Consider the following 10,718-nt stretch of genomic DNA (forward strand, 5'->3'; position numbering starts at 1 on the left):
CTTTACTCTTTGACACTTCAAACATTTAGCCACATACTTGACTATGTCATTCTTCATCCCTTGCCAAAAGTATAACTTCTTTAGATCTGCATAAAGTTTGTTAACTCCTGGGTGCCCTAAATAAGGGGCATTATGAGCCTCCGATAAGACTACTTCCCTTAAGTCTCCTGAATTAGGAATATAGATTCTATTATTATATCTAAGCAACCCATCTTCGTCTAATGTATACCCTTCAACCTTAGGATTGGTTGGATCATATTCTAAAGTCAATTTGACTTGCTCATACCATGGGTCATGTCCCTGCTCATCCATTACTTGCCTTTTGAAAGAAGTTTTTAATGTTGCTATAGTAATCAAGTGTCTCCTCCTACTTAAAGCATCTTCCACCCTATTTTCCTTCCCCTTAATATATTCAATTTCAAAATCATATTCACTTAGAAACTCTAACCACCTTCTTTGTCTAGCATTTAAGTGGGGTTGGGTAAAGATGTACTTTAGTCCTTGGTTGTCTGAATTTAACTCAAGGGGCTTCCCTAGTAAGAAGTGTCTCCATTTCTGTAGGGCATGCACAATCGCTGCTAACTCTAAGTAGTGGGGTGCATAATTAACTTCATGAGTCTTCAGCTTCCTGGATTCGTAAGCGACTACCCCTTCATCTTGAACAAGTACACCTCCTAAACCTTCGATAGAAGCGTCAGCTATGACTGTGAAGTGTCCATTCGGATCTGTTACTTTTAGAATGGGCGCTGAAGTTAGTTTCCCCTTCAAAATTTGGAATGCCTTATCACTTTGTTCTGTCCACACAAACCTTTTACCCTTCCTCTGTAATGAGGTGATGGGGTTCGCTATCTTATAGAATCCTTTCACAAACCTCCTATAGTACCTTGCTAGACCCATAAAGCTTCTTACCTTTGAAACATTTTTAGGGATTGATCATTCTACTATTGCCTTTATCTTATCTGGATCAACTGCTATTCCTTCCTTTGATATTATATGCCCATGGTAGTGAATCTTTTCTTCGAAGAAGGCACATTTTGACAGTTTCCCATATAACTTATACTCCCTCAACCTTTGCAAAACAATTTGTAGGTGCACTAAATGTTCCTCCTCATTCCTAGAGTAAATCAATATGTCATCCAGAAATACCAAAACAAATTTATCCAAGTAGTCATGGAGTACACTATTCATTAGGTTCATAAATGCAGCTGGGGCATTGGTTACACCAAAAGGAACTACTGTGAATTCATAATGCCCATATCTAGTCCTGAAAGTTGTCTTCGAAATGTCCTCCTCCTTAATTCTGAGTTGATGATATCCTGATCAGAGCTCTATCTTCGAGAAAATTACCGCTCCTTTCATTTGATCAAAAAGATCCTCTATTTGAGGTAAGGGATACCTATTCTTTATTGTGACCTTGTTCAACATCCTATAGTCGATGCATAGCCTTAAGGTTCCATCCTTCTTCTTAATGAATAAGACTGGTGCTCTCCATGGTGATACACTTGGCCTTATTAATCCCTTAGCTAAGAGTTCCTGTAATTGCATTTTGAGCTCTTGTAATTCAGTTGTGTTCATTCAGTAAAGTGCCCTTGATACTGGTTCAGCTCCCGGTAGTACGTCGATAGAAAAGTCAAACTTCCTTTTAAGGGGTAAGCCGGGTAATTCTTCTGGAAATACATCCTTGAATTCTTTTAAGAAAGGGGTATTTTCCTCTTTTCCTCCATCAATTTCAACCATATAGATTAGGCCTCCTCTTCTTCTTTCCTTCTTTAATTGCATGGCTGATATGGTATCTATATTATGTTGAAATGTGGCGACTGAATAGAAAAGTACTGTACACTCAGCACATATCCTTTGTTTGTTGCCCTAAAAAGGCCGACTTTGTTTTTTGCCCTAAAAATGCATGTTATAAGTGGCTGGGATGCTTAAGGCATTGAAAAGTTGATGTACTATTTTTGCTGGATAATAAGAAAGATTGGACGGCTGTGTATGGCGGGACGTAACCCATTCTGGGTGAACCATGTTAAATCTCTATGTTATCTATGTCCTATTTTATTCCTTTATCTTTTGTATTTGAATCTGCATATAACTGTTGGTTCATATTTGCTTCAGATCTGCTTGAAACCCTAACAATTGGTATCAGAGCAAGGTATTCTGTAAATTGGCAGGACTCTCAGATTTGAGTGGGAGCAATGGAGGATTTCAAATTCAAGGTTGAAAAGTTTAACGACCAGAATTATCAGTTATGGAAAATGCAGATGGAGGATTACCTGTATCAAAAGGATTTGTGGTGGCCATTGGAAGGAAAGACAAAGAAACCGACCACAATGTCAGATGAAGAGTGAGACATTTTAGATAGAAAGGCACTGGGATCCATTCGATTGTGCCTTGCGCCATCTATAGCATTCAATATAATAGAAGCAAAAATAGTTGTAGATTTGATGGCAACATTGGCTAAGTTGTATGAGAAACCCTCGGCTTCGAATAAGGTATTTCTTATGAAGTGTTTATTTAATTTGAAAATGAGTGAGGGAGGATCTGTAGCGGAGCACTTAAATGAATTTAATACAATTACCAGTCAATTGTCTTCGGTAAAAATTACCTTTGTAGAAGAGGTTAGGGCTCTCTTGATTTTATGTTCTTTGCCAGAAAGCTGGAATAGATTGGTTATAACTGTAAGTAACTTTGTCTTTGGTAAAAATACTTTGGTATTTGATGATATTGTTGGTGTTATCCTAAGCGAGGAAATGCGAAGGAAAAGCACAGGTGAGACTCCAACATCATCGGGTAGTGTTTTGAATGTGGAGAGCAGAGGAAGATCAAAGGAAAGAGGAAAAGGCCCTTGGAATGAGAAGTCACGAGGGAAGTCAAAGAAAGGACGCTCTCAATCTAGAGGAAAGAAAGATTGCTGGTAGTGCGGAAAGCCTGGTCATCTAAAAAAAGATTGTTGGTCTCGAAAAAACAAAGGAGACAAAAATGAAAATGATAGTAAGGAAGCTAATATTGCAAGTAATACTTTACAAGATGCTTTAATCTTATGTTTGGATAATGTTAACGATTCCTAGGTAATAGATTCTGGGGCTTCATTTCATGCTACACCCCATAGAAAATATTTTCTAGATTATGTTCAAGGTGATTTTGGACAGGTATATTTGGGTGATGATGAGCCCTGTCAAATTGTTGGAAAAAGAAAGATAAAGATCAAGTTGCAGAATGGAAATGATTGGTTTCTACAGGAGGTAAGACATGTTCCTAATTTAAGAAGAAATTTAATTTCTGTAGGGCAACTAGGTAGTGAAGGTTGCATAGTTACCCTCTCAGATAGTATGTGGAAGGTTGCTAAAGGATCATTAGTAATAGCTAAAGGTGCGAAGGTAGGCACATGATATCTGTGTACAGGTAACACTTACTCTACCCTAGCTACTACAGATAAAGTTACTACAGGGACAACAACAATAAATGTTGCAAGAACAGATTCGATAATGTGGCACCATAGGCTTGGGCACATGAGTGAGAAAGGGATGAAAACCCTTCACTCCAAAAATATATTGCCAAGACTAAAGAAGATTGATTTAGAGTTCTGTGAAAACTGTGTTTATGGTAAACAAAAAAGAGTCAGATTTCTCAAGGTTGGGAAAGAGAAGAAGAGTGAGAAGTTAGAGCTAGTACATTCAGATGTATGGGGACCAGCTCAGGTATCATCTCTTGGTGGCTCTTGTTATTATGTTATTTTTATTGATGACTCAACCAGAAAAACATGGGTATATTTCCTAAAACAAAAATGAGATGTTTTTGAAACTTTTAAGAAATGGAAAGCTTTGGTTGAGAATGAGACAGGAAAAAAGTTGAAGTGTCTGAGATCGGATAATGGAGGTGAGTATTGCAGCAAGACATTTGAATATTACTGCTCCTTAAATGGGATTAGAAATCAAAAGATTGTTCTAGGAACTCCATAGGAAAATGGTGTGTCAGAGAGAATGAATAGGACTATCATGGAACGCGAGAGGAGCATGAGATTACATGTTGGATTACCCTTACATTTTTGGGTAGATGCTGTACATACTGCTGTCTATTTGATAAATAGAGGACCTTCAACCCCTTTGGATGGTGGTATTCCAGAGGAGGCATGGACTGGTAAAAAGGTAAATTATTCTTTTCTGAAAACCTTTGGTTGTGAAGCTTTTGTCCATGTTGATAAAGAAAACAGAACCAAGCTTGATGCTAAATCTCAGAAATGTACTTTCATTAGATATGGGATAGATGAATATGGCTATCGGTTATGGGATTTTGAAAATAAGAAAATAACTAGAAGTAGAAATGTTATATTCAATGAGAAGGTTATGTATAAAGAACAGATGCAGGAAAAGAAGCATGAACAAGACAAGCAAGAATATGTGGTGTTGGATGAGATTCCTGAAAATGAAATGCCATAAGTACCTGATGCTCAGTAACAACAGAATGTTCCTCAAACTCCTGCAAGTGTTAGACATTCTACAAGGTCAAGTAGACCCCCTGAAAGATTCTCTCTTTATTTGTATTCTATATTATTAACTGATTCTGGTGAACCATAAGAATATGAAGAAGCAATGCAGGTAGATGCCAAACAACAGTGGGAGCTAGGCATGAAAGAGGAGATGGACTCCTTGATGAAAAATAAGACTTGGGACTTAGTCCCTTTACCTGCAGAAAAAAGAGCCTTGCCTAACAAATGGGTTTATCAGCTGAAGGAGGAGGAAGAAGGTCAGAAAAGATATAAGGCTAGACTTGTGGTAAAAGGTTTTTCATAGAAAAAGGGTATAGATTATGATGAAATATTTTCTCCAATTGTAAAAATGACTTCAATTAGAACTATACTTAGTCTTGTGGCTGCAGATGATTTACATCTTGAACAATTAGATGTGAAAACAGGAGGAGGAAATTTACATGTTGCAACCATAGGGATATGAGGTCAAAGGTAAGGAGAACTTGGTGTGCAGGTTGAAGAAAAGTCTGTATGGCCTAAAGAAAGCACCCCGATAATGGTATTTTAAACTTGATAGTTTCATGGCTGAACACGGTTATCATAGATGTCATTCTGATCATTGTGTATATTTTAAGAGATTTGATAATGGCAGTTATATTATCCTGTTGCTTTATGTTGATGACATGCTTGTTGCTGGGTCTAACATGCAACATATAAATTATCTTAAACATAAATTAGCCAGGTCATTTGCTATGAAGGATTTGGGTGCAACTAAGCAAATTCTTAGGATGAGGATTACACGAGATAGGAAAAATAGAACCTTGAATTTGTCCCAAAGTTAGTATATAAAGAAGGTGTTGAAAAGATTTAACATGCAGGATGCAAAAGCAGTTAGTACACCTTTGGCTAGTCATTTCAAATTGACTAAGGAGATGTGCCCAAAGGCACAGGAAGAGGTTAATAAAATGTCTAACATCCCATATTCATCAGCTGTTGGCAGTTTGATGTATGCAATGGTATGCACAAGGCCAGTTATTGCACATGCAATGGGAGTTGTGAGCAGGTTTATGAGTAATCCGGGTATGAAACATTGGAATGCTGTAAAATGGATTCTTCGGTATTTGAAAGGAACTACTATGAAGGCATTATGTTTCAAAGGATCTAATGCTACTCTGAGTGGATTTGTTGACTCTGATCTGGCAGGTGATATTGATTCACGGAGGAGTACTACAAGGTATGTTTTTACTATAGGGGGAACTGTAGTTAGTTGGATTTCTAGGCTACAAAAGGTTGTTGCACTTTCAACCACTGAAGCTGAGTATGTTGTTGCTACAGAAGCTAGCAAGGAGATGATTTGGTTACAATGTTTTCTGGAGGAATTGGGTCAGACACAGGAGGATCGCCCATTGTATACTGATAGCCAGAGTGCCATTCATCTTGCGAAGAACTCTGCTTTTCATTCAAGGACAAAGCACATTCAGCTCAGGTACCACTTCATCCAAACTATTTTGGAGGAGGGTCAGTTACGGCTTGAGAAGATTCACACAAGTGAGAATCCTGCTGATATGTTCATGAAGGCAGTTCCACAGGAGAAGTTGATTTCTTCATCAGTTTCTGTTGGTCTTCTTGATTGATAATTGTGGAATGTATACCAGTTGAGTCCTAGTGTTTTATCCAGCGGATGTTGCATGTACAGTGGTGTCGTGTAGTTTCAGTCTTCAAGTGGGAGATTGTTCGGTATGGAGCTTGATCAATCTCCAAGTGGGAGCTTGTTGAAATATGGTGACTGATTAGCAAAGTATTGTACACTCAGCACGTATCCTTGCCATTTTTTGTTGATGAAAATCGACATTGTAATAAAACCCTAAAAAGGCCGACTTTGTTTGTTGCCCTAAAAATGCATGTTATAAGCGGCTGGGATGCTTAAGGCATCGAAAAGTTGACATACTATTTTTGCTGGATAATAAGAAAGATTGGATGGCTGTGTATGGTGGACGTAACCCATTCTGGGTGAACCACGTTAAATCTTTGTGTTATCTATGTCCTATTTTATTGCTTTATCTTTTGTATTTGAATCTGCATATAACTGTTGGTTCATATTTGCTTCGGATCTACTTGAAACCCTAACATATTAATGGGGTTAAAATTTCCTTGGATTTTAACCCTTTCCCCCCCATCATCCAAGCATTCAACAACTTTGTTATATAAATCTACATTAGCTTGATGATCTGTTAACCAACTCATTCCAATAATTACATCATATAATCCTAGGGGTGCCCCATCGAGATCTACCCTTGTTTCAAACTCAGGAAATTGTACCTTTGCCCTCGACAAACACTTAGTTAATTCCCTAGTTTCCTTATCCCCATATTGAACCATCCATGATGACTCCATTTGATTAACTTTTAATGCATATTTTCTTACTATTTCAGGTGAGATGAAACATTTAGATGACCCAGTGTCAATTAGAATTGAAATTGGTTGTTCAAATAGTGTACCTGTAGTTTCCACGGGGACATTCTGGAATCTTGCTCTTCGGTTCCTAACTACTACATGAATCCTTTGTTGGGGCCCTTGTTGGGGTTGATTGGCCCTAATCCGACCTTGCATCCTAGGGCACTCTCTAGCAAAATGATTTCCCCCACACATAGGCATCCACCTAGAGGACTCCTCCTGCCTTGATTCCTAGGGGGATCATTCCTTGTTTCATTGGCCCTGGGTGGATAAGATATCCTGTTCTGTTGGTCATTCCTATTATAGTTGCCTCTATTGTTATTGCCCCTATTATTATTATTTCCATTCCTCTAATATTGATTAGGGGGTGGCCTTCTTTCGGAAGAATTATTCCTTTGACCTTTGTTGAAGTTAGTGTTCCCCTTGAGTTCCTGCTTCCTTTTTAAAGAGTGGTTCCCATTATAGTTCTGCCTTGCTAGTGTTTGAATCTTCCTCTCTTGCCTTAGGGACTTTTCAAGTACTTCGTTCATGTTTTTGGGTCCATGCATGTCAACCTCTGCCCCTATGTTGGTATTTAGTCCCAAAATGAAATTTCTCGCTTGGCCTTCTTCATCTTTCTGGTACATAGGTACGTACTTAAGCAATTTGGTGAACTTATCCCAATATTGTTGGACTGATAGGGGTCCTTGACGTAGATTATGGAATTCTGTCACCTTCTCATCAAAGAACAATTGATGGAGCCACCTTTTTTGGAAGTGGTGAACAAATTGATCCCATGTGATCGTATCCCTGCTATACCCATTTTTCTCCTTGGTGTTGGTCCACCAACTAGCTGCCTCCCCTGTGAGTTGATAAGAACCCCATAAGGCCTTGGTTGTTTCACTAAAATCTCTTAGTTCAAAATAATTTTCCATTTCATTTAACCAATTCTCAGCTCCTTCACCAATTTGCCTCCCATCGAACTTAGGAGGGGTGATTTTCTTCAAATCCTTAGAGAGTTCCAATATGTTATTTTCTTTTCTATTGCCCATCATATTCCTCTGATTGCTACCAAGGTTCCCATTTTCAGTACCACTTTGATTTTCAATGTCATTTTGCCTTGCCCTAAGGTCCTGCATCGATTGCTCCAGGAAGTTGATTTTATCCCTTTGTTCGGTTAGCAAGTTGATTATAGCCTCGACCCCATCTTCATTATTCCCTGGGCTATGTTGATCCCCTTCATGGTCTTCCTCATGGTTTTCTTCATGGTTTTCTTCATGATTTTCCTCATGGTTAGCTTCCCTTTGTCTCCTAGTGGTAGTACATCTTCCATTACCCCTTCCTCTTCCTCTTCCTCTAGCCATTCTAGGGTTTTACCTGAAAGTTAAATTATGTAGTTAGTTGTTGATTTAAGATTTTAAAGTTTAATTTCTACCATTGCAAAACATTCCCTTAGTTGTGTAAATTGAAGTGAGCACAAGGTCTAGATTTGAACCTTTTCTCCAATACTACATGTAATAACCCACCTTACTTAACCCAACAAAATTTGACCATTCTTTTTTTTTTGTTTAATTTAATCATTTGTGTTTGATTCAATCACATACTCTGGGCATCCATCCATTAGGATTAGGCATTCATCCATCCAGGATGAGCATCTAACCATACAGGTTAGGCATCTACCCATACAGAGCAGGTGGTTTCATCTATCCAATACAGGATAGGCATCTACCCATACAGGGTAGGCATCTATCCAATTGGGATAGGAGGTGCTCTGGCCAGAGACTTAGACTCATCGGGACCATTTGGTTCCTGAGTCACTCACTAAGTACTACACTCTTTTAATAGGAGTGCACCGAGGTTGCCGTCCTTAGGAGAAATTAAAATAACATAATACAAGCTTGAATTCTGCCTTGGAATTTGGCTTAAAGCCTCGGGAAGTCAAGCGAATCCATACGGGATTCCTTCCGAGTATGCATTGAATTACTTTTTCCTTTTTATTATACTTATCTTTCAAATTAGGATTCTACTCAATCCTTCTTCTTACCAAACCTAGACCATCCACGAATGCCTGAGTACTAGGGACAACTCCATCCGAAGACTGCCTACATACCCGTTTTAGAACGAGATCAAGGCATAAAGTATGTAGTTCTATTTTCTACTCTATGGTTTGATGTAAATTGATTAGTGGGTACGCAACCCTTTCTAGGGTCAATGTCCCAGACAGTTTCTCTATGGTTGCTACCCACGGTGGTAGCACTTAAGCAAAGGCTCAAGATGGCCTATTGCTTGTGGCCTAAAACAATTAGATCCTAATACCTATCATAAGCGTCACCCTTGACCCAATTGTCAATCATCAACAACTCTTCAAGATTAAATCAATTTCATAAAATCATTTCACTCAATCAACCTTAAGGGGGTTTACTATGGTTTAACTCGGCGGATGTAAAATCATTTAAAGATTATCTTATTAGATTATCGATCCAAGGGGGATTACCCGCCCCTTGGATTTTAACTTCCAAGTGTCCCTTATTACTCCTCGATGATTTATAGGGACGATGCCATAGACGTCGTTGATGCAGCTTTATTAGGCATTAAGTGCAGTAGTTCAACATGACGACATTACTCGTAAGCATGACCCAGAGGCACTGTATATACCGAATGCTGCTAGGTTTTGGTTTTCCGACTTCCTTTATTTAGTTTTCTAACTAAGAAGCTATGAAAAACATCATGCTTGAAAACAATTATGAATTGAATGTGTATAATTAGACATTGCAAAGCTTATTTAATTGAAACAACTACTTGATGAACCACGTGGAATAAAAACCATAACTAATTTATTTAATATTCAAAACTTGAAATATAACTTGCATAATAATGACAATTATGAAACTTGTATATTAATAATTAAGCGTGTAACTTGCATGAAGATGAAGAAAATGTAACTTGTCATCAATAAATGCAAGTAATGTATAAGTAATTCGCATGAAGCAAGGATAGTGTAAGTTACATGCAGGGTTAAGCAATGTGTTGATTTCTACCATGTGAATAATCACTTATAAAGTCACTAGTCCCAAAAATAGCAATTAGCTTAGACATTTGGTTCAAATCATATTAATATGAATTAATTACTTTTAATGAGTCCAAAATGCCAACTAAGTGACCTAGTGAATCTTAAGTAGTTTTTATAAAATTCCAACTATAAAATTTAATACAATTTAATTTACAATTAGAAAATTGCTAAAAACAAATTAATTATAAAATTTACTAAGGATGATTAATTTCAAATTTACCTAAGTTAAATTTTTATTAAACTACAATTTGGATTAAAAAAAAATTAACAAAGTCCAAATTGCCATGAGTTAAATTTATAGTGGCTTTTTTTTTAAAAAAGGAAGCAAGTGGGAGTGGGGCCCACGGGTCCCATCACCACTGCAGACCTGCAGGAGCAGGCCTGTAGTGATGAGGGGACCACCATGGTCCCCACCACTACCCTGCGGCCACTGTCGTAACAGTGACCGCAGGGTTAGTGGAGGGTACCACTCCCCTACGGTGGTAATAACTCCGCCCCCCTGCGATTGGCCTGCTATTCCATGCAAAGGACAAAGTTAAATCTACGGATTTCTTCATACTATTTCGTGCACTATTTCGTATATATTTTTGCTTTGCATAAATTTTAATTATATATATATTTCATTCCAGTTTATTTAATAGCATAAAAGATATATGTATAAGAGAAATATTAATGTAAAAAAAAAATGAGAATAAGATTTTAATCACGGGGATGAAATAACACAAAGAAATAAATTCGTTTTAGCAATGTACA

Source organism: Cryptomeria japonica, chromosome 2 (genome assembly GCF_030272615.1).
Source record: "Cryptomeria japonica chromosome 2, Sugi_1.0, whole genome shotgun sequence".
Taxonomy (NCBI): domain Eukaryota; kingdom Viridiplantae; phylum Streptophyta; class Pinopsida; order Cupressales; family Cupressaceae; genus Cryptomeria; species Cryptomeria japonica.